The sequence below is a fragment of the Canis lupus genome (assembly GCF_048164855.1).
Source record: "Canis lupus baileyi chromosome 15 unlocalized genomic scaffold, mCanLup2.hap1 SUPER_15_unloc_2, whole genome shotgun sequence".
Lineage (NCBI taxonomy): Eukaryota > Metazoa > Chordata > Mammalia > Carnivora > Canidae > Canis > Canis lupus.
Genome location: NW_027326421.1, coordinates 516,651 through 539,393, shown reverse-complemented (window position 1 = coordinate 539,393; position 22,743 = coordinate 516,651). Strand labels below are relative to the sequence as shown.

The following is a 22,743-nucleotide window of genomic DNA, read 5'->3' as shown; positions in this document are numbered from 1 at the left end:
AAATTGTAATGTAAAAAAGAGAAAGTTGGGGGTGCCAGGGTGTCTCAGATGGTTAAGACTCTGCCTTCAACTCAGGTCATGATCTTTGGGTCCTGAGATTGAGCCCTGCATGGGGCTTCTGGCTCAGCATGGAGTCTCCTCCTTTCTCTCTCTCTTTTTCTCCCTCTGCTTCTCCCCCAGACTTGTGCCCTTTCTCTCTCTCAAATGAATAAATAAGATCTTAAGAAAAAAGTTGTAGGAGGAGTTGTGGAAAAGGAAAGAAATTTTATATGTTATCAAACTGGCTAAGATTAAAATAAATTGATTGAAAAATGAGTTTTAATATAAAAACTATACTGATCCAACTAGTTTGGTTTTTTTCTCTATTAAAACAAATTTTCTTAGATAATAGATCTACTCTTAGATAATAGATCTGTTCTTAACAAAAAATTATAAACAGAGTTTCTTTACTGTCAGTGTAATCTGTCTAAGAAAGATTCTGCATTTTTGTCTTTATTACATTTTGACTACTCAGAAAAACTAAATCTTTATTCAAAAAGAGCTAAGGATTGGGGTGCCTGGGTAGCTTAGCTGGGCATCTGACTCTTGATCTTAGCTCAGGTCTTTTATTTTTTTATTTTTTTTATTTTTTTAATTTTTGATAGTCACAGAGAGAGAGAGAGAGGCAGAGACACAGGCAGAGGGAGAAGCAGGCTCCATGCACCGGGAGCCCGACGTGGGATTCGATCCTGGGTCTCCAGGATCGCGCCCTGGGCCAAAGGCAGGCGCCAAACCGCTGCGCCACCCAGGGATCCCTTAGCTCAGGTCTTAATCTCAGGGTTGGGTTAGAGTCCCACATTGGGTTCCATGCTGGATATGAAGCCTACTTTAAGAAAAAGCTAAGGTTTTTGCAGGTGTGATCTTCTATAATTGTCCTTAAAACCTTGTCACTTAGGTTAATAGATAATTAAGTATTCTTTTAATTTTTTATGATCTTATTTTTTTTGGGGGGGGGGTAGTAAAACAGTCTTACTTTAATCAAGTTCCAGCAAGAGGGCACACTGCTTTGGAAAGCATTGGTCTCAGCAGAAAACACAAGGGTATGTGTAAAAGAATGTTTCTAGAAAATACCAAAGGCACCAAACAGAACCTTAACTTTGCCTTCCAATTCCCCTCGATGCCACTGCTTACCCTGGATGGGGAGGCTACTTCGTCCAGCTGTCTTTAGGAATGTCATAGTGCTTCGTAAGGGTGTCCAAGTGTCTGTTGAAGTCCTCTACTCTCTGCTTGTGGGTTTTGGATGCTTTCTTTAGGATCCTTTCCATTTGCTGTTTCTCCTGCATCTTCTTGAAGGCCGCCTGGGCCAGGGTTCGCTTGTCCAGCCGTGCCGCTTCTCCTCCTTGTGCTTTTTGCTTGTTCCCATCGCTTCCAGGAGTTTAGCCTTGTCCTTGTCCTTCTTTTTCTTCTTCTGCTTGGTCACACCGAGCTCTGCGACACCTTTTAGTTTTAGGAGCCCCTTCTGAACCTGCTCGTAGGCCGCCTTGATGCCGCTTGCTTTTCCTTGTGATCTTATTTTAACCAAATATCCAGACCTTCTATATTTATGACAAACTTCCCCAAATTGATTTCAAAATGAAGTCTTTTTTACCTGGGATATTTTAAAGGATTGGTTAAATTAATCAGGCTTATTTGATATATAAATTACATGGGAGGCATTGTCAAATAAGTAAAATTTTGCCTTCTTTATATTGTCTTTGCAATATAAAGATGCATGGCACATGTGGATGAAGTTCAAATTCTGCTTCTGTAAAAAATGGCCCATTGTTGCCAGACTTTTGCCATCCTGATGTCCTTGTAACTTGGCAACAGTCTGCTCCTGAATAAGAAGTTAAGATGGATAAACAGTGGCTGTAAAGTGAAGAACAGCTGGGGTGATGAGAAACCCAGGATAGCCACTTGGGTCTTTGTGGCTGACTGACAAACCCCATTTTTCAGTTTTTGCATTCCTTCACCTGCAAGATGACTCAGACTATAAATAAACATTGATGGGGAGACTTTTATAATATTGCAGGAACAGTTTACCAGCAGTCTGAGCTGTCAGGTCATAATCTTGGAATTCTGTATTCTATAATTCTGGAAAAGCTATTTTTGTTCCCACAAGCCTCAGACCTCCTTCTTCTGAACCCTTTGAACCCCTTGCAGCTGGACTTCAACTATCTCTTAGTCTGTGTGTGTGTGTGTTTAAAGATTTTATTTATTCATTTGAGAGAGAGAGAGGGAGAGAGAGAGAGAGAGAGGCAGAGAGAGAATACCTAAGCAGGGCCGTAGGGGCAGAGGGAGAAGGAGAAGCAGACTCATTGCTGAGCAGGGAGCCCAGGACCCTGAGATCATGACCTGAGCCAAAGGCAGATGCTTAACTGACTGAACCACCCAGAGACCCCCTCTTAGTGTGCATTATCGTGACGTTCTTGTTACGGTTTGTATGTTTTCTGGATGGGTTGAAGCTTTCCCCTGCTGATGTCCTTTCCATGGTTTAGAGAATGTGTTTCTCACCTGGGATACAGTTTCCATAATCTCCAGTCATGGATGCTCATTCCCACTTTACTGGACAAATCATACAAATCATAACAAAACCTTGCAAACCCCTTGGAGTTCTCTCAGCTACAATCTTCTGTATACAGGAAGAGAAGTAGGGGACATTGAGGTAGACTGCGTCTGCTCAAGATGATACATCATGACTTCACACTTTAACTAAACATGAAAGCCTTTCTTCTTGCTTTCCTTTACTCTGGCATTGGCCTGCAAAGATAACACCCTCATCTTTATCTCCCAGGTCATTCCTAAGCAGTGGTGACTTCTGGAATTTAGAACAACCTTTTATTTCAGGCTAGTAGAAAAAAAAATCTAATTTTGCCCCTAACTTTCAAAAGCAAAATAAGAGATCTCATTGGTAAACTTCCTTCCCTGAATTTACACTGTCAGGTTAGAAAGATCTAGCAGGAGGTTTTCATGATTCAGGACTTGCTCCTTTGGCAAGTCCCTACTTCCTTGGTTAGGTATAAATGTAATTGAGGTTATGTCATCTTCTCCTTATTTCTTGAAATTATTGTGGAATCTGTCGCTAAACAATAGCAGCCAACAAAGACCCTTAGACTCTCTGGCCAAAGTTGTGCTTGGTAATTAGATAGTCCCTGATTATCTTCTAGCTGAGAAGAGGGAGTATTCATCTGCCCTACACTTGACAATAGAAAATGGCACTTCAATTGATGTAGCTCAAACCCTCTTTCCCTAAAAGGTCTACTTGTCACTCAAATGTAGTCTTAGGCTTAAAGATAGATGAGGATATAAGACTCCCCACTTTGAGGGACATGATAAACCCAGAGCAAGTACTAATCACTCTGGCAATGTAATGGAACCGAAACCAAAAGATTGATCATTGATGCTTTCTTGTCAAGAAAGATCTAGATCGAAGGGAGAAAATGTAAAAGGAGATATCACAATGGAACAAGCAAATTTGGTTACAAGAGTCTCTTTTAAAATAGAGTCAGGTGACCATAAGGGAGGAGGAGCTTATGCATGGCCTTATCAGAAGAACCACGAACTATTTGCCAACTGCAAGCCCTCAGCCTGGACTTAACTCCTTCCTCACCATGATACCTGAATTGTTCCCATGCTTCGATTGCAAGGAGCCAACACAATTTGAAAAATTTCAATCTATTCATGTATCACCTCAACTGACCCAATTAACCTAGTTTTAATTCCTCTTTTGTATAATGACCGAGAACTACTCTTATCACCTATCACTTTTATAACCCTGCCCTTTCTTTGTCTTCCTAGTCACAAAATTTAGGTTTCTACCTGAATTCATGTTTTCCGAATTGCAATTCTATTTGCCCAAATAAAATTGTCTGCTTTAATTTTTCGTTCTTACTTGGTTGACAACATTTTGCTCAAGATTTTATGAGAGACTCCTAGAAAAATAAGATGGTGATGGCAGTATAGTGTTTAAAACTTTCCCAAAGCCCTCAGACTGGAGAGAGAGCAACTAGGAGAGAAAAAGAAAAAAGACAACAGACACCTTCAGTAAAATTGGTGACAATGGAAACTCCATGAAACCTAGAACACCAGTGGGTGGGGCTTTATGCCCTAAAAAAAGTAGGATTCTGTGTAACTCAGATTTAGTCTATACAGAAGTTGTATATGAAACAGTCAGAGAAGTTCTGATAGCTAAAGAATGTCCCCAGAAATTCTCCCAAAACTCTTGAGTCATCAAAGAGAGCACCTACATCTGAGTGGAAGCCTCAGAAAGCAAATCTGAAAATAATCACTGTAACTGACAAATGGAGCATCTAATATGTGGGTAAACATAAAAAGCCCATGAGCTTTATCCCAGCCCTCCCTAAGGGCTGCAGGAAAATCAGCAAGTCTTGTAGTGTAATTCTTTAAAGACCTCAGCAATATCCAGGAAAAATTCACTGCAATAAAAACAGAAACATATTTTGAGGAAAAGACTGCTGGGAGTAGAGTAAAAGACTGAGAACAAGGGAGAAAAGTGCTCCAGCTGCTGGCAGAATGGACCAAGAGAAAGCAGATCTCAAAATCATGGACATAGCTTCATGGGGAGGCCATACTTTTGGATTTTAATTTATTCATGAGAGACACACACACAGAGAGGCAGAGACATAGGCAGAGGGAGAAGCAGGCTCCATGCAAGGAGCCTGATGTGTGACTCGATCCTGGGTCTCCAGGATCAGGGTCTGGGCTGAAGTTGGCGCTAAACTACTGAGCCACGCAGGCTGCCCCATACTTTTGGATTCTTGATGGTAACAACAGCGGCCTCCCCCAGTAGTGAGGATAGGAAAACTACTCTGGTTTACTCCCATCCTCTACAAAAATACTAAATACAGAATCCTTCTAAGACAAAAAATACAAGAAAACTCATCTTACTTAAATATGCACGACAGAAAAGGGTTGCAATCAAACCACATAGAGAGATGTTGAAAGGAAAACATGATGAAAATGAAAGTGCCTAATATCAAAATACACAAAAAAATCACACCAGAAAAAAAAATGTGATCATTCAACATTTGAAAACTGCAAACTAATATTATAAAACATGCTAGAAATTACATATTTTTTACCCTGTTATTTATATATATTTATATATATTTTTACCCTAAACATATTATATATGTTTAGTATACTCATAACAAAAATGCATTTTTTTCCTGTAGCTGGACAAATTGATTATAAAAACCATATAGAAAAATATCTGACTAGCTAAGAAAACCACTTCAAGAACAGAAATGAGGGGAGCTAGTCTTAGAAGGTTAAAAAAAAGTGAATGACTTACAAATTTAGAAGAAAACTCTCCTATATCCAAACTCTAATCTGAATGTTCAGGTTAACAGAAATTAAAATGGCCCTTAAACATGTTAAAAGTTATTCAACCTCTCTCATAATAAGGGAAATGAAAATTAAAACTAAACTGGGACATTATTTTTCACATTTTAGACTGTAAAAAAATCTGTCCTATTGGAGATACGAGGAAGCAGAGATTTTCAAGCTTTGATGATGGCAATGCAAGATGGTAAACCCCTGTAGAGGGAAATTTGGCACTACCTAGTGAAATCAAATATGCACTTAACTCATTGATCCAGAAATCCCTGTTCCAGGAATCTATCCATAGTTAAATTGGCATTGCAAAAGCATAAGATTATGTGTTCACTGTATAAGTTATTCATATTTGCAAAATACTAGGAAAAATCCAAAAGAACCGCTTGACAAAGACTATCTTGCCGGCCCCAGAGCTGAGTCTTCGGTAGTCTGTTCCATAGTTTATGAAGCCAGCTGCTTCTGGTTGATGGTTAGACCATGACTTGTGTGGACACGAGCCTACTGCCATACTTAATTTGCCAATAAATGTGATCTCTGGACAGAGGTATTGTTGTTTGGTAAATAACTGCAATAGATAAAGTCTTCTGTAAATCTTCATTTTCCAGGAGAAGTGTTGTGAGCAAGGAAGGCAAACTTGTGTCATAAATGTCCATTTCTTTTTTCTTTTTTTTTTAAGATTTTATTTATTTACTCATGAGAGGCACAGAGAGAGAGAGGCAGAGACATGGGAAGAGGGAGGAACAGGCGTCCCATAAATGTCCATTTCATGGTCAGTCTTGATATCTGGAAGTATGAGTCTTCCTTATTTGTTCTTCTTTTCCAAGATGGTTTTGTCTATTCAATGTCCCTTGTGATTCCAAACAACTGGTGTCCAGTTGTATCATTTGTTGCAAAGATTTTCCTTTGGCCACTGATTTGCCTTTGCTCCTTTGTCAAGGATCAGCTGACCCTGTCTGTGCAAGTGTTATTTCTGGGCTATCGATTCTGTCCTACTGATCTGTTGTTTCATCAATATCACACCATTTAGTTACCCATAGGTTAATTAATTACCTATAGATTTTTTTATATGTAGCACTCTTTTCATTTGTGGGTTATGTAGTTGGGACCAAAGGATTTTTATTCTCGTTTGCAAGCTTGGACTTTATTAACTATAGCTCAGGAAAGAATTGAGCATCAGAATAAACCTGGATTAACTCTACCTTAGATTTTTATAACATATAGGTAGTTTAGATAAATCAGATAAAAGTTGTATTGTGAATTAATAAGATTTTATAAACACTTGGAAATATGCAGATTAAGTGGCTAAAACTTTTTTCAATTGACAGATTGATTTTTAGAGCATTTTTATGTTTACAGAAAAATGAGCATAAAGTACAGATTTCCCATGTACCCCCTTAAGCTTCTGTCCTGGTGTTCCCAATGCATTTGTTTTAACTGCTCCAATATTGATACATTATTATTAACTAAGTCCATCATTTATGTGAAGGTTCACTGTGAGTTGTATATTCTATAGATTTTGACAAATGCATGATGATATGTATCCACCAATGCAGTATCCCACAGATTACTTCAATGCCCTAAAAATCCTCTATGCTCCAACTCTATTCATTCCTTCTTCAATGCTCTGTGCAAACTCCCGGTAACCACTGATCTTTCACCGACTTTTTACTATTACTGGTTTTCCCATTTCCAAAATTCTATATTGTTGGAATCATATATAGTCCAATTGACTTCTTTAGCAATGTGCTTATTTTTTCGTGGCTTGATGACTCATTTCTCTTTCAGTCATTGGATAATATGCCACTATATACCACTTTGTTTATCCATTCCCTTATTGAACATCTTGGTTGTTTCTGAGTTTTAGTGATTAAGATAACGCTATTATAAACATTCATGTGCAGGATTTTGTGTGGCTATAAGCCTTGTCAGCATGTAGTATTGGTGTTTTGCATGTTAGTCATTCTAACGTGTAATGTTATCTCATTGGTCTGTTAATGTGAAACTCCCTAAGGACGTTGGGCATCTTTGTGCATGTTTATGTGCCATCTGTGTACTTTCTTTGATAAGGTGTCTGTTCAGATATTTTGCTCAGTTTTAAATTGCGTTAGTTTATTGATGAATTTGAGTTCTTTGTATTATTTTAGATTGGATACCAGTTCTTTATCAGATATGCATTGTGCAAAAATTTTCTCCCAGTCTGTGGTTTGTCTTTTCTTTCTCTTAACTGTGTCTCTTTCTTGCAGCAGAAGTTTTTAAATTTTCATGAAGTCCCCCTTAATCCATTTTTTCATTCATGGGTCGTACTTTTGGTGTTGTTTGAAAAAACTCGTCACCAAACCCAGGGCCATCTAAGCTTTCCCTTATGCCGTAACCTAGAAATCTTATAGTTGTGCAGTTACATTTAGGTCTATGACCCATTTTGAGTTCATTTTTGTGAATGGCATAAGACCTGTGTTTATATTTATTTATACATAGCTGTCCAGTTCCAGCACCATTTGTTGACAAAAGTATCCTTTATTGATTGCCTTTGTTCCTTATCAAAGGTCAGAGATTAGTTCCGTTGATCTATTTGTTTATTCTTTTGTGATTATCTATGATCTCACCATCATGATTACTGTCACTTTAGAATAACTTTTGAAGTCAGGTAGTATCAATCTTCTGACTTTGCTTTTCTTCAATATTATGTTGGCTATTCTGGGTCTTTTGCTTAGCATATAAACTTTATAATTAGTTTGTTCATATCCACAACATAACTTGCTGGGATTTTAATTAGGATTGTGTTGAATCTACAGATCAAGTTGGGAAGAATTGATATCTTGATAATTTTGAGTTTTCCTGTCTATGTACATGGAATACTCTTTATTTATATCTTTGACTTCATTCATCAGTTTTGTAATTTTCCTTATATAGATCTTGTACATATTATTCTTGTATATATGTATATTTAAATATTTCAATTTTATGTGCTAATGTAAATATCACTGTTTTAAAAATCAAATTCCAAGTGTTCATTGCTGGTATATAGGAAAGCATTTGACTTCTGTGTCTTAACATTCTGTCCTACAACCTTGTCATAATTGCTTATTAGTTCTCGGATGCTTTTATTTGATTCTTTGGGATTTTCTACATAGTTATGTCATTTGCAAACAAAGTTTCCTTCACAATTGTATATCTATTATTTCCTTTTCCTGTTCTTATTGTATGACCAAGGAGTTCCAGTAAGATGTTGAATAGGAGTCATAAAAGACATTCTTGCCTGATTCTGGATTGAATTAGGGAAGCCTCTAGTTGATTACCATTAAGTGTTTGTTAGCTGTAGGCTTTTGAAGAGGAGCTTCCTCTACTCCTACTTTGCTGAGGGTTTTTACCATTAATGGGTGTCATAAATGCTTTCTCTGTATCTATATTATACTTTTTCCTCTCTGGCCTGTTTATGTGATAAATTACATTAATTGATTTTTGAATTTTGAAGAAGTCTCACATACCTGGAATAAATTCCACTTGGTCATTTTATATAATTTCTTACACATCATTGAATTCAAACTGTTAATATTTTTGCATTAAAATTTGTGAGATATATTGATCTGTATTTTTCCTTTCCTTTATTTTTTAATAGATTTTATTTATTTATTCATGAGAGACACAGAGAGAGAGGCAGAGACATAGGCAGAGGGAGAAGTAGGCTCCATGCAAGAAGCCTAATGAGGACCTCAATCCCAGGACCCTGGGATCACAATCTGAGCCAAAGGCAGTCGCTCAACTGCTGAGCCCCCCCAGGCATCCCTGTATTTTTTCTTTCTTGTAATGGCTTTGCTTTTGGTATTACGGTAATGCTGATCTTATAGAATATATTAGGAAGTATTTGTTCTGCTTCTATCTTCTGTAAGAGATTGTAGAGAATCGGTAAAATTTCTTCAATAAATGTTTGGTAGAATTCACAACTGAAATCATGTAGGTCTAGTGTACCTACTCCAATGGCATCAGCAGTGATGGTCCCTCTTCTGAGATTGGCAATTTGTGTCTTCTCTCTTTTTTGTCTGAGTAAACCAGGCTAGGGGTTTATCACTTTCACTGACTTTAAAGAATCAGCATTTGGTTTCATTGTTTTTCTCTACTGATTTCCTTGTCTTCAATTTCATTGATTTCTGCTGTAATTTTTATTATTTCTTTTATTCTATTGATTTTGAATTTAGTTTCCTCTTCTTAAAATGTATTTATTCTATTATTATTATTAGTTAATATAATCTCCACTCCCCAACATGAGCCTCAAACTCATGACCCCAAGATCAAGAGCTGCATCCTCCACCAACTGTGCCACCCAGGTGTCCCAAATCTAATTTGTTCCTTATTCTCTAGTTTCCTAAAGTGGAAGCTTAGATTATTGATTTCAGGTCATTCTTCTTTTCTAACATTTGTGTTCAATGCTATAAATTTCCCTTGAAACACTGCTTTTGCTACATCTCACAAGTTTCAATAAGCTGTATTTTCCTTTTTATTTACTTTGAAGTATCTAAAAATTTCTCTAAGATTTCTTTGATTTCCTCCTTTATCGAATATTAGTTGACTATAAAGCTCAGGGTCCACTTGTGGGTTCTCTATTCTGTTCCATTGATCTATGTGTCTGTTTTTGTGCCAGTACCGCACTGTCTTGATGACCACAGCTTTGTAGTACAACCTGAAATCTGGCATTGTGATGCCCCCAGATATGGTTTTCTTTTTTAAAATTCCCCTGGCAATTCGGGGTCTTTTCTGATTCCACACAAATCTCAAAATAATTTGTTCTAACTCTCTGAAGAAAGTCCATGGTATTTTGATAGGGATTGCATTAAACGTGTAAATTGCCCTGGGTAACATTGATATTTTCACAATATTAATTCTGCCAATCCATGAGGAAAGACTATCCATTGGAAGAAAGACAGTGTCTTCAATAAATGGTGCTGAGAAAATTGGACATCCACATGCAGAAGAATGAAACTAGACCACTCTCTTGCACCATACACAAAGATAAACTCAAAATGGATGAAAGATCTAAATGTGAGACAAGAGTCCATCAAAATCCTAGAGGAGAACACAGGCAACACCCTTTTTGAACTCAGCCACAGTAACTTCTTGCAAGATACATCCACGAAGGCAAAAGAAACAAAAGCAAAAATGAACTATTGGGACTTCATCAAGATAAGAAGCTTTCGCACAGCAAAGGATACAGTCAACAAAACTAAAAGACAACCTACAGAATGGGAGAAGATATTTGCAAAGGACATATCAGATAAAGGGCTAGTTTCCAAGATCTATAAAGAACTTATTAAACTCAACACCAAAGAAACAAACAATCCAATCATGAAATTGGCAAAAGACATGAAGAGAAATCTCACAGAGGAAGACATAGACATGGCCAACATGCACATGAGAAAATGCTCTGCGTCACTTGCCATCAGGGAAATACAAATCAAAACCACAATGAGATACCACCTCACACCAGTGAGAATGGGGAACATTAACAAGGCAGGAAACCACAAATGGAGAGGATGCAGAGAAAAGGGAACCCTCTTACACTGTTGGTGGGAATGTGAACTGGTGCAGCCACTCTGGAAAACTGTGTGGAGGTTCCTCAAAGAGTTAAAAATAGACCTGCCCTACGGCCCAGCAATTGCACTGTTGGGGATTTACCCCAAAGATACAGATGCAATGAAATGCCAGGACACCTGCACCCCGATGTTTCTAGCAGCAATGTCCACAATAGCCAAACTGTGGAAGGAGACTCGGTGTCCATCGAAAGATGAATGGATAAGGAAGATGTGGTTTTTGTATACAATGGAATATTCCTCAGCCATTAGAAACGACAAATACCCACCATTTGCTTCAACATGGATGGAACTGGAGGGTATTATGCTGAGTGAAGTAAGTCAATCGGAGAAGGACAAATATTATATGTTCTCACTCACTTGGGGAATATAAATAATAGTGAAAGGGAATAGAGGGGAAGGGAGAAGAAATGTGTGGGAAATATCAGAAAGGGAGACAGAACATAAAGACTCCTAACTCTGGGAAACGAACTAGGGGTGGTGGAAGGGGAGGAGGGTGGGGGGGTGGGGGTGAATGGGTAATGGGGACTGAGGGGGACACTTGATGGGATGAGCACTGGGTGTTGTTCTGTATGTTGGTAAATTGAACACCAATAAAAATAAATTTATTTAAAAAAAAGGAAGAAAAAAAATAAAAAAAGATTTCTTTGATTTATGTGTTATTTAGAAATGTATTGTTTATTTATTTATTTATTTTTTTAGAAATGTATTGTTTAATCTCCAAATACTTGAGAGGTTTTCCAGCTATCTTTCTGTTATTAGTTTCTAGTTTAATTCCATTGTGGTCAGAGAGCATACTTTGTGTAATTTCTATTCATTTAAGATTGTTAAGGTATGTTTTATGGCCCAGAGTGTGATTTTTTTTTTTTTTTTAGATTTTAGTTATTTATTTGAGAGAGAGAGTGTGAGTGCACAAAAGAGAGAGTATGAGCAGAGAGAGGGGCAGAGGGGGAGAGAGAAGTAAATTCACTACTGGGCAGGGAGCCCAACACAGAACTCAATCCCAGGACCCTAGAATCCTGACCTGAGCTGAAGGCAGATGCTTAATCAACTGAGCCACCCAGGTGCCCCTAGAATGTGATTTCTCTGGGTGAATATTCCATGTGAGCTTGTAAAGTATGTGTACTCTTTTATTTTTAGCTTACATAGTCTATAGACATTAATTAGATCCAGGTGTTTGACGGTGCTGTTCAGATTAATTATATCCTTACTGATTTTCTATCTTCTCCATCTGTTCACTTCTGATAAAGGGATGTTGAAGTCTCCAAATATAATAGTGGATTCATCTATTTCTCCTTGCAGCTCTATCAGCTTTTACATCATGTATTTTGTGGCTTTTTTGGTTAAAAACTTTAGTCTAACTGTTGTTAGGTACACACATATCAGGAATTAAGTTTTCTTAAAGAATTGACCCTTCTACCGTTATAAAATGCTTTCTTTGCTCTGAAGTCCACTTTGTCTGATATAGAATATTTGTGAGAGTATATACATATTAGAAAAAAAAATCCATAAACAACCAAATGCCATTGACAGAAGGATAAATGATTTGTAGTGTATTTACACAATGGAACAGTACACCTAAATGAAAATGAGTGAGGGATCCCTGGGTGGCGCAGCGGTTTAGCGCCTGCCTTTGGCCCAGGGCGCGATCCTGGAGACCCGGGATCGAATCCCACATCGGGCTCCCGGTGCATGTAGCCTGCTTCTCCCTCTGCCTGTGTCTCTGCCTCTCTATCATAAATAAATAAAAATTAAAAAAAAAAAAAGAAAATGAGTGAATAACAGCTACACAAAACACTTGCACAAACCTCATAATAGAATATTGACTGACCAAAACAGTCCTAAAAAACAACAAATAGGGATCCCTGGGTGGCTCAGTGGTTTACCGCCTGCCTTCAGCCCAGGGCATGATCCTGGAGACCTGGGATCAAGTCCCACATCAGGCTCCCTGTGTGGAGCCTGCTTCTCCTTCTGCCTGTCTCTGCTACTCTCTCTCTCATAAATAAAGAAAATCTTAAAATTTTTAAAATTTTTATTTATTTATGATAGTCACAGAGAGAGAGAGAGAGAGAGAGAGAGAGAGGCAGAGACACAGGCAGAGGGAGAAGCAGGCTACATGCACCGGGAGCCCAATGTGGGATTCGATCCCGGGTCTCCAGGATCGCGCCCTGGGCCAAAGGCAGGCGTCAAACCACTGCGCCACCCAGGGATCCCTAAATAAATAAAATCTTAAAAAAAACAAAAACAAAAAAAACAAATAGTACGATATCTTTTCTATGAAGTTCAAAAGCCATCAGAACTAAAATGTATATTGCTTGGCACAGATATTCTACATTTCATGGATTGCAAAATGCAAGCCGAGGAAAAATTTTTGAAGGAGAAACACTGGAGTGACAAACCAGAAATGAATAAAAATAGTTCCCTCTAGTGGAGATGGTGGTAGTTTGGAATCCTGGTGAAAGGTTTTGGAATAAAAGCAAATCCATGAGAATACATTTTTTACATAATTGCCACCTTGAAAGTACGTATTTTTCATGTTTGAAAAAATAGATCATAAAAGGAAAAAGGGAAGCCTTAAAAACAGAAAAAAAGGAAACAAATAACTTGAACATATGTCCACTTGATAATATAATCTCAGAGAAAAAAAGAATAATTCCAAGTGAGCTTTGAACACAGAACTCTGTCCGTCTTTAGTAAGATATAGATTAAGGATTTTTAAAAAAGAATGAATTTGGGAACTACAAATGAACCTTTTTCCTCTGTTAATAGTTTTATTTTTAGGAGTGATACAGATATTGTAATTTTGAAAGTATTTTATGTTTATTTTAAGATAAAGCAAATCAGTAAATATCTTAAAGTTATTAGGAACCAAGATTTTTAGTGTTGAAGAGCTATAAATACAAAATCATGCCAAATCATGTTAAATCTGAGTTGGATATTACCAATATAAATTCAAGTTAAAATATATACATATATTCTGCATACTGAAAGAATTTAAAAGCAAGACATTCCAGCAGTGAAACTTGCTGGAGCTCAGATTTATGTATTTACGTACTTTTCTCCACTCTAGGGAATTAGGGCTCTTTGGAGAAATGGTTGAATATGGACTGGGGCTGGGAAAGGATAAGGTGGGCTCATCATTTCTGGATGTAGCAAAGGAAGCAAGCATCAAAGACTACTGGGGTGATATCAAAGACACGGGGTGGGGGGGCAGCCCGGGAGGCCCAGCGGTTTAGCACCGCCTTCAGTCCAGGGCGTGATCCTGGAGACCTGGGATCGAGTCCCACGTCGGGCTCCCTGCATGGAGCTTGCTTCTCCCTCTGCCTGTGTCTCTGCCCCTCTCACTCTCTCTCTCTCATGAATAAATAAAATCTTAAAACAAAAAAAGACAGAGAAGTCAGCTTGCTCAAGCTGCCACTGGTAAAATTTGGGGCAATTTGATTATCAAAAAGATTAGTGATTATAAAAACTAAAGAAATACAACTTTAGCAGTCCAAAGTTACAAAGTTATTAGAAAAAAAGAGTAGAGGGTGGGGGTGGGTGGGGGTGACTGGGTGACGGGCACTGAGAGGGGCACTTGATGGGATGAGCACTGGGTGTTATTCTATATGTTGACAAATTGAACACCAATAAAAAATACATTTATTTTTTTTATTTTGGTGTTTTGTGTTTTGTTTTATTTTGGTGTTTGGTATTTTATTTTTATTTTTATTTTATTAAAAAATAAAAACCACCAAAAAAAAAAAAAAGAAAAAAGAAAAAAAAAGCAGAAAAGATTTACAGATGACCATTGCAGATAAGATACAACAGAAATTGGTAGTTAAAGAAAGATAATTAAATTCTCATTCTGCCTTTGGCAAGGAACGACAGTTTATGTCCACTTGATGAGAGATGACTCTTCTTGATGGAGGATGCAGGCGATTCATGTAAGAATTACAATAGAACCATTTTGAAACTCCCATTAAATAATCAATTTGGGTGAATATCACAGTGCTTGTGAAACCTCTACTTCCAAATATATTGGGCAACAAGATAATTTGCACTGTGCCAAAATATCACCCCACGGAGAAGTTTATATCAATGTGATCTAGGAACTACCATTAAAAAAAATATTTTATTTATTTATTTTAGAGACATAGGAGAGAGAGCACAAGTGTGTGAAGGGCAGAGGGGGAGGGAGAGAGACAAGTAGACTCTGCACTGAGCACAGGGCCCGACGTGGGGCTTGATCTCAAGATCCTGAGATCATGACCTGAGCCAAAATCAAGAGTCAGATACTTAATTGACTGAGCCACCCAGGCACCCCTAGGAACTACCTACCATCTTAATGAAATAATCAAACTTGGCATGTACTAATACATGTTTTGTTTTGTTTAATTTTTTATTTTATATATAGAGAGAGCACAAGCAGGGGGAAAGGTAGATGGAGAAGCAGACTCCCTATTGAGCAGGGAGCCCAATGCAGGACTCCATCCTAGAACTCCCGGATTATGACCCCAACCAAAGGCAGACTCTTCCAGGTGCCCCTCTCATTGTTAAGCAAGGATAAGGGAGAAGTTGTATAATATAATCCCATCTTTTCAGAAAAAAATACCCCGTATATACATGTTTACAAATATGAGCATGTGTGTGTGGGGTATGTGTGTATGTGTGCATGTGTGCATGTGATTGTGTTTGGATAAGCGAGTGTGAACCTGAGTAAAGAAATTTACACACAGGTTGTTAATAAGGATACCTGAAAGGCAAGAGAATGTGATGTTAGTGAGGGAGGAGAAAAAAAAAAAGAAGGGAAAATGATCTATTTTCTAGAAAAGTATAAAATTTTATTATATAAGCTAAACAAAATCTGTAGATCAATGAGATAATGGTAATAATCAAAATTAATTAATTTACCCAATGCCTTGACTGTTAAATAATTTTAAAATTAATTTTTCTCAATGTTACATTAAGATTAAATAGAGGCTTGGGAGATATACAAAAGATTCAAATCAGCTTTCCAGATGTCTGAGATGAAGAATTCACTAGATGAAGTTAATAATAGATTAGACATTTCAGAAGAAAAAGTTAGTAAATTCAAAGCCATAGAGGAAGAAACTGTTGAATGTGAAACAGAAAAAAAAAAAAAAAGGAATTTTAAAAATAAAAATAAGACCAGTGAGCTGTGGGACATCAGTCACCCTATTATATGGGTAACTGGATTCGTTGATGGAGGGGAGAGAAATGAAACAATAAATAGTTGAAGAAATAATGGCCAAGCTGTTCCAAATTTAAATAAAACTGTGAATCTATATATCCAAGAAGTTTAACAAACTCTAAGCACAATGATAATGAAAGAAGGTATTAACTGGGAGGACATAACAACCCTAAACATTTGTGCATCTACTAAGAGAGCTTCAAAATACATGAGGCAAAAAACTGACAGTCAGATATGATAAACTGACAAACCCACAGTTACAGTCTTGGTCTCAAAACCCTTCACTCAGTAATCGACAGCACACTTAGAAAATTGCCAAGGATAATGGCAGACTTGAACAACACTATCGATCAACCAACTTGACCTAATTAACGTTTACAACAAAAAAGAATGTACATGCTTCTCAAATACACATGGAACATTCACCAAGATGCCATTCATTAAGTGGAGATGAGGTCATACTATGTAGACTGGATCCTTATCTATCCTTAATCCATTATGACCGGTGTTCATAGAGAAGAGAAGACACATAGACACATATGATGAAAGAGGAGGAAACCAAGTAGACAAAAATCATGAAGGGCATTGAATATTTGATTATAAATTCTAGCTGACATTTATAGAATACAACATCCAACTATTGCAGAACACAGGCTTTTCGTGTGTACACGGAACATTCACCAAAATAAGCCATGTCTCAAAAAATCTCAAAAGATTGAAAAACTACACAATATGTTCTCTGACTGCAATGGAATTAAACTAAAAATCAACAACTAAAAGATACCCAGAAATTTCCATCGTATTTGGAAATGAAGAGTAACCTGTAGGTAAAAGGAAAATTTACAATGGATCTTAGATGGTATTTGAACTAAACAGTGAACACAAAACATATCAAAATATATAGGATGTGGTTAAAGCAGTACTAATAGGAGAATGTATAACTCTAAGACATTTATTGAAAAGAAGAAAGATCTCAAATTAATGATGCAAGTTTCTTCTCAAGAAGGAGGGTTTTCAGTATTAGAGCAATTGGATGACTGTATGGACAAAGACAACCTTGATCCTTGCCTCACATCATACAGAAAAATTTATTTTGAGGTGGATTATAGACCTATAGGTAGAAGGTAGAATTATAAAGCTTTTAGGAATAATAGGACACAAAAAGCACTAACCCTAAATAAAACATTTACAGAATGGACTTAATTGAAACGTAAAATTTCTACTCATCACAAGTCACCATTAAGTACATGAAAAGGGAAACCGCACAGTAGGAGAAAATAGAAACATTACTTGTTACAATACAATTCATGTATTTGACAAAGGATTTATATGCAGAATATAAGGATTCCCATATATCAGTAATAAGAAAGATAAACATCCCAATTAAAAATGGACAAAAACTTGAAAAGGAACTTCATAAAGAAATATCCAGATGGTCCGTAAATGTATAAAAAGGTGTGTGACATCACTAATCATTGGGAAATACAAATGAAAACCACCAGTGCACACCCACCAGAACAAATACAATTCAGAAGACTATCAGTGGCAGGTGTGAAGACGTGGAATGCCTGAAACTCTCATATTGCTGATGAGAGTATAAAATGGTAAATTACCTTGGAAAACTGTTTAAGAGTTTCTAATCAAGCTGAACATGTACAGTAATTTCACTCCTCCAAGAGAAATGTGTGCATTTTCACAAAATAGCTTGTACGGGAATGTTTATAGAGCCTTACCTCATAGTAGCCCTCAACAGGAAACAACTCCAAATTCCGTCTATAGGTGAATGGATAAACAAATAGTGCTATATACATACAATGGAATATTACTTAGCACTAAAAGGAACAAAGAATAGATACAATCGATCCTTATTATCTATGGATTCTATGTTTGAGCATTTCCCTATTTGCTGAAATGTATGTGTAAGCCTAAAAGCAATATGGCGCTCATGACCATTCATGGACATGCACAGAGTAGCAAAAACTTTGAATTGCCTGGTATGCAGGTTTCCAGTGAGGATGAATAAAGTCATGCTGTCTCTTTCTCTCTCAGCCCTCATACTATAATCACGTAGTATTTTTGTGGTCTATTTAGTTCTATGTTTGTCATATTTTTATGCTTTTTGATGATGATTTCATTGTTCAAAGTGGCCCAAGTGTAGTGCTGAAGGTTCCTAAGTGCTTCTAAGTGCAAGAAGACTGGTGTTCCTTTGTTTTTTAAATATTTTATTTATTTATTCATGAGAGACAGAGAGAGAGAGGCAGAGACAGGCAGAGGGAGAAGCAGCCTTCATGCAGGGAGCCTGACGTGGAACTCGATCCTGGGTCTCCAGGATCACACCCTGGGCTGCAGGCAGCACTAAACCACTGCGCCACCAGGGCTACCCAAGACTGGTGCTCCTTACAGAGAAAATACATGTGTTGGATAAACTTCTTTCAGGCACATGGCTCATATAGTGCTGTTGGCAGTGAGTTCAAAGCTAATGAATCAACAATATGTATTAAATAAGGCATCTTTAAATAGAAACACACATAAGGCAAAGTATTTGTTTTGATTTTGCTTGTTTACATGTATTAATCAGTTGACATACATATATAAATATCGGTATGTTTGTTTATATGTATCGATGAGGTGAGTTAAGACTGAGACTCACAGGAATCTACTGCTGTATTTCCCCTATAAGTGATTTCTCCCAGAAGCAATGGCCCAGTATTCACTAATTCAGTGTTTGTGGAGAATTTATAAAACACCATTACTGGGAACAACTAAAGATTAACTACATGCAACAACATGGGTGAAACTTATAGATACTGTGAACCATACACAAAAGGGTATGAACTATAGGATTCCATTTATATGATGTGTAAGAATAGCGAATCTAGTGGAAGTTGGAAAAATGATGGTGGGGAAGTACTGATTGGAAATAGTATAAGGACATTCTTTGGGTTAATGGAAATGTTTATATCCTGACGTGGGAGGTGCAAATTAAGATAGAATGCGAGAACCGGTTCTATTTAATAACTGCTTCCAACCCATCACTTCTAGGTTTGCTAGCTGCAATGTTCTACAGCCACATGGTGGCAGTGTTGTAGAACTGACCAAAATTCTCCCTGAAACTTAAGTTCCTGTTCTCTCTAGTTCAGGTCTTTAGTTTCAGGTTGTCTTCCACTCTCCTTTAAGTGATTTATGGCCTCTTTTGTGACACAGCGTGAACAATATCCTAAGGTGAGGACCTCACATTGGTCAGAGGCAAAGCTGTGGTATGACAAAGAATATCCTTATAGCCCGTGTTCCTTCCCTGGTCCTTCATGCCACTTCAGCTCCCTTCCTAAGGTCTACTTCTTGGGCACCTGAGGCTCTTAGGCTGTCAAATTCAATGACCTGAGCCTAATTTGCCTTTACTGGGAACAGGGCATTTACAGGAAAATTCAAAAGATAAAGGCGTATCATCCCCCTGTTATGTAATTTATGTTTCCAGAAGTAAAGTTTGGAAATGGGTTAAATGCTTGTCAATTGGGACCAACAAAAAGTGCTTTATTCTGTTTAAGCCAGGACAATAGGTACAAAATGGAGTTGCTTATGCTAAGCTCCATATCACCCAAACCAAGATGTAATGTAAGTACAGTTTTAGGGCTCCCAGAAATGGAACCAATCAAAAATCAGCTGACCAGCACTGGTTAGGTAATTTGTCTGATAGACCCCTGCCATCTCCCAAAGGACAGTAAGCTTGCATAATTAATGGGCTTTTTTGCTTTGTAAACTTCCTTGTTCCTGCTCCATTCTGCCTATGCAAATCTTTCACTTTCTGTTGCCACTTGGAGTTCTTTTGTAGTTGCTAAATTGGATGCTGCCCAATTCAATCAGTGTTTGCTTAAATAAAGTCTTAAAGTGTTTAGTATGTCTCAGTTTATCTTTTAATGATCCTTTTTCAGTCATCATGAACAAGAATGCACTAGATCTATATTGGAGGACTTTAGGGATTTTCAAGCTCTGTTGTTACGTAAGAAAAGCAAAATGCAGGGAAGTGTACAAGCTCAACAATGATTGAGCTTCCCTGTATGTGTATTTGTATAGGATTATACAGACATAAAGAAAAGTGGGGAGGGCAGCCCGGGTGGCTCAGCAGATTAGCCCTGCCTTCAGCCCAGGGCCTGATCCTGGGGACCCAGGATCAGTCCCCCGTTGGGCTCCCTGCATGGAGCCTGCTTCTCCCTCTGCCTGTGTCTCTGCCTCTCTCTCTCTGTGTCTCTATGAATAAATAAATAAAATCTTAAAGAGAAAAGAAAAGTGTGGAAAGGTACATACCAGGCTGTTAATACTGTTTACTTGGGATGAGATGGGAGTACCAGGAAAATCAGTTAAAAAGACCTTCACCAAAAAGACTCAGGTTAACAACAGCATGGATAATACTTTAATTCCATTTACCTGAATTATATATTCTGTGTGGATGTGTGTGTGTACACACACATATATATACATCAATCTATGTATAAATAAATCTAGTTTTTCTTTTCTTTTTAAAGATTTTATTTTTATTTATTCATGAGAATACACAGAGAGGAGAGAGAGGCAGAGACACAGGCAGAGGGAGAAGCAGGCTCCATGCAGGGAACCCGATGCGGGACTTGATCCGGGGTCCCCAGGATCATGCCCTGGGCTGAAGGTGGCGCTAAACCGCTGAGCCACCCGGGCTGCCCAAATCTAGCTTTTCTTATGTTTTCTGCCTTTTTTTTTTTTTAATTTTTTTTTAAATTTTTTTTTAAATTTTTTTTTTTTTATTTATTTATGATAGTCACAGAGAGAGAGAGAGAGGCAGAGACACAGGCAGAGGGAGAAGCAGACTCCATGCACTGGGAGCCCGACGTGGGATTCGATCCCGGGTCTCCAGGATCGCGCCCTGGGCCAAAGGCAGGCGCCAAACCACTGCGCCACCCAGGGATCCCTTTTTTTTTAAAGTTTTTTTTTTTTTTAATTTTTATTTATTTATGATAGTCACACAGAGAGAGAGGGAGAGGCAGAGACACAGGCAGAGGGAGAAGCAGGCTCCATGCACCGGGAGCCCGACGTGGGATTCGATCCCAGGTCTCCAGGATCGTGCCCTGGGCCAAAGGCAGGCGCTAAACCGCTGCACCACCCAGGGATCCCCTGTTTTCTGCCTTTTATACTATGTCTAGACCTTGCCCACACTAAAATTATAAAAGTATTTTATTGCTATTTCTTCTGGATAGCTTTGCTTTATTTTATACTTTTGTCCTTAGTCCATCTGAAATTTATTTCCATATAAATTGTGTGGTAGGGATTGAATAAAATTTTATTTTCTCAGTCAGCTGCCTGAGAAGATATCCTCTTTTTTTTTTTTTTAAAGATTTATTTATCTATTTACGAGAGACACAGGCTGAGAGAGAGCGAGGCAGAGACATAGGCAGAGGGAGAAGCAGGCTCCTCACAGGGACCCTGATGTGGAACTTGATCCTGGATCCCAGGATCACGAGCTGAGCTGAAGGCAGACGCCCAACTGCTGAGCCACCCAGGCGTCCCTATCCTCTAACTTTCTAAAAGGAGCTGTAGCATATTGGCAGGCTGAGTCTCAGTGGCAAAGCAGTGTTGAGTATGGATTCAGAACATGATTGTGAAGCTGCCTTATGGCACTGGAAGGGTAGGGATCAAGATCTCTGAAGACAGCAATGGTAGGGCAGGGCCAGTGTGACATTTGGCTGTAGCTGCTCGCACCTGGGCGACCCCTATTGTTCATGGAGGCTCCTACCATCTCTGATCTTCCCAAGATGGGTAGAGGTTAAGAGATTTTTTAAATTATATTTTCAGTATTATTTTTACTAGTTTTCTCTCTAGGTCTTTATAGTCCCTTTTCTCAGAAATTGAGAGAAAGTGACATGTTTCCTTGGCTTCAGGCAGAGTGGCCCACTTCAGTGGCTATTCTCTATTAGCAAGCAAGCATATCTATAGCCAAGGCTGTTATGACTTCCAGGCCTTTCCATCTCACTATGTGACCAAGGCAACTTCTCAGAAGTCAGAAACAGTAATGCTTACCTCCTCCTTTTGTTTGATTCTTTATCTCAATGCTCAGAGTTTTCATTACCATTTATTTCAGGATCCCCCAGGGCTGAAAGGACTCGAGAGTCTACCTTATAACACTGGATCTCCTAGAGAGAGATTGTAGATTCTCCCAGACATCTTCTATCCTCTTTGCTCTACAGGTAAGAGAGAAAAATGAGTGTGATACCATTTCTGGCTAAATAACGATAATGTTTTAATAATAAATTTATTTTCTATTGGTGTTCAAGTTGCCAACATACAGAATAACACCCAGTGCTTATCCTGTCAAGTGCCCCCCTCAGTGCCCGTCACCCATTCACCCCCACCCCCCGCCCTCCTCCCCTTCCACCTCCCCTAGTTCATTTCCCAGAGTTAGGAGTCTTTATGTTCTGTCTCCCTTTCTGATATTTCCTACCCATTTCTTCTCCCTTCCCTTCTATTCCCTTTCACTATTATTTATATTCCCCAAATGAATGAGAACATATAATGTTTGTCCTTGTCTGATTGACTCATTTCATTCAGCATAATACCCTCCAGTTC

General features: G+C 38.1%; 1 protein-coding gene across 23 annotated transcripts in view; it reads right to left on the bottom strand.

Moving 5' to 3' along the window:
* The window catches only part of LOC140629504 (aldo-keto reductase family 1 member D1-like), a 343,573-nt gene that overhangs the window by 56,821 nt on the left and 264,009 nt on the right, over positions 1–22,743 (bottom strand). For 20 of the 23 annotated variants that reach the window (XR_012027342.1, XR_012027338.1, XR_012027332.1 and 17 more), the window contains one exon: positions 22,198–22,358. The exons of 2 other annotated variants lie outside the window; for them this stretch is intronic. The gene's annotated coding sequence lies outside the window, so the exon portion shown is untranslated. Of the gene's footprint in view, positions 1–1,170; positions 1,628–22,197; positions 22,359–22,743 lie in introns of all 23 variants that reach the window. One more of the 23 variants, XR_012027328.1, reaches the window with a different exon arrangement.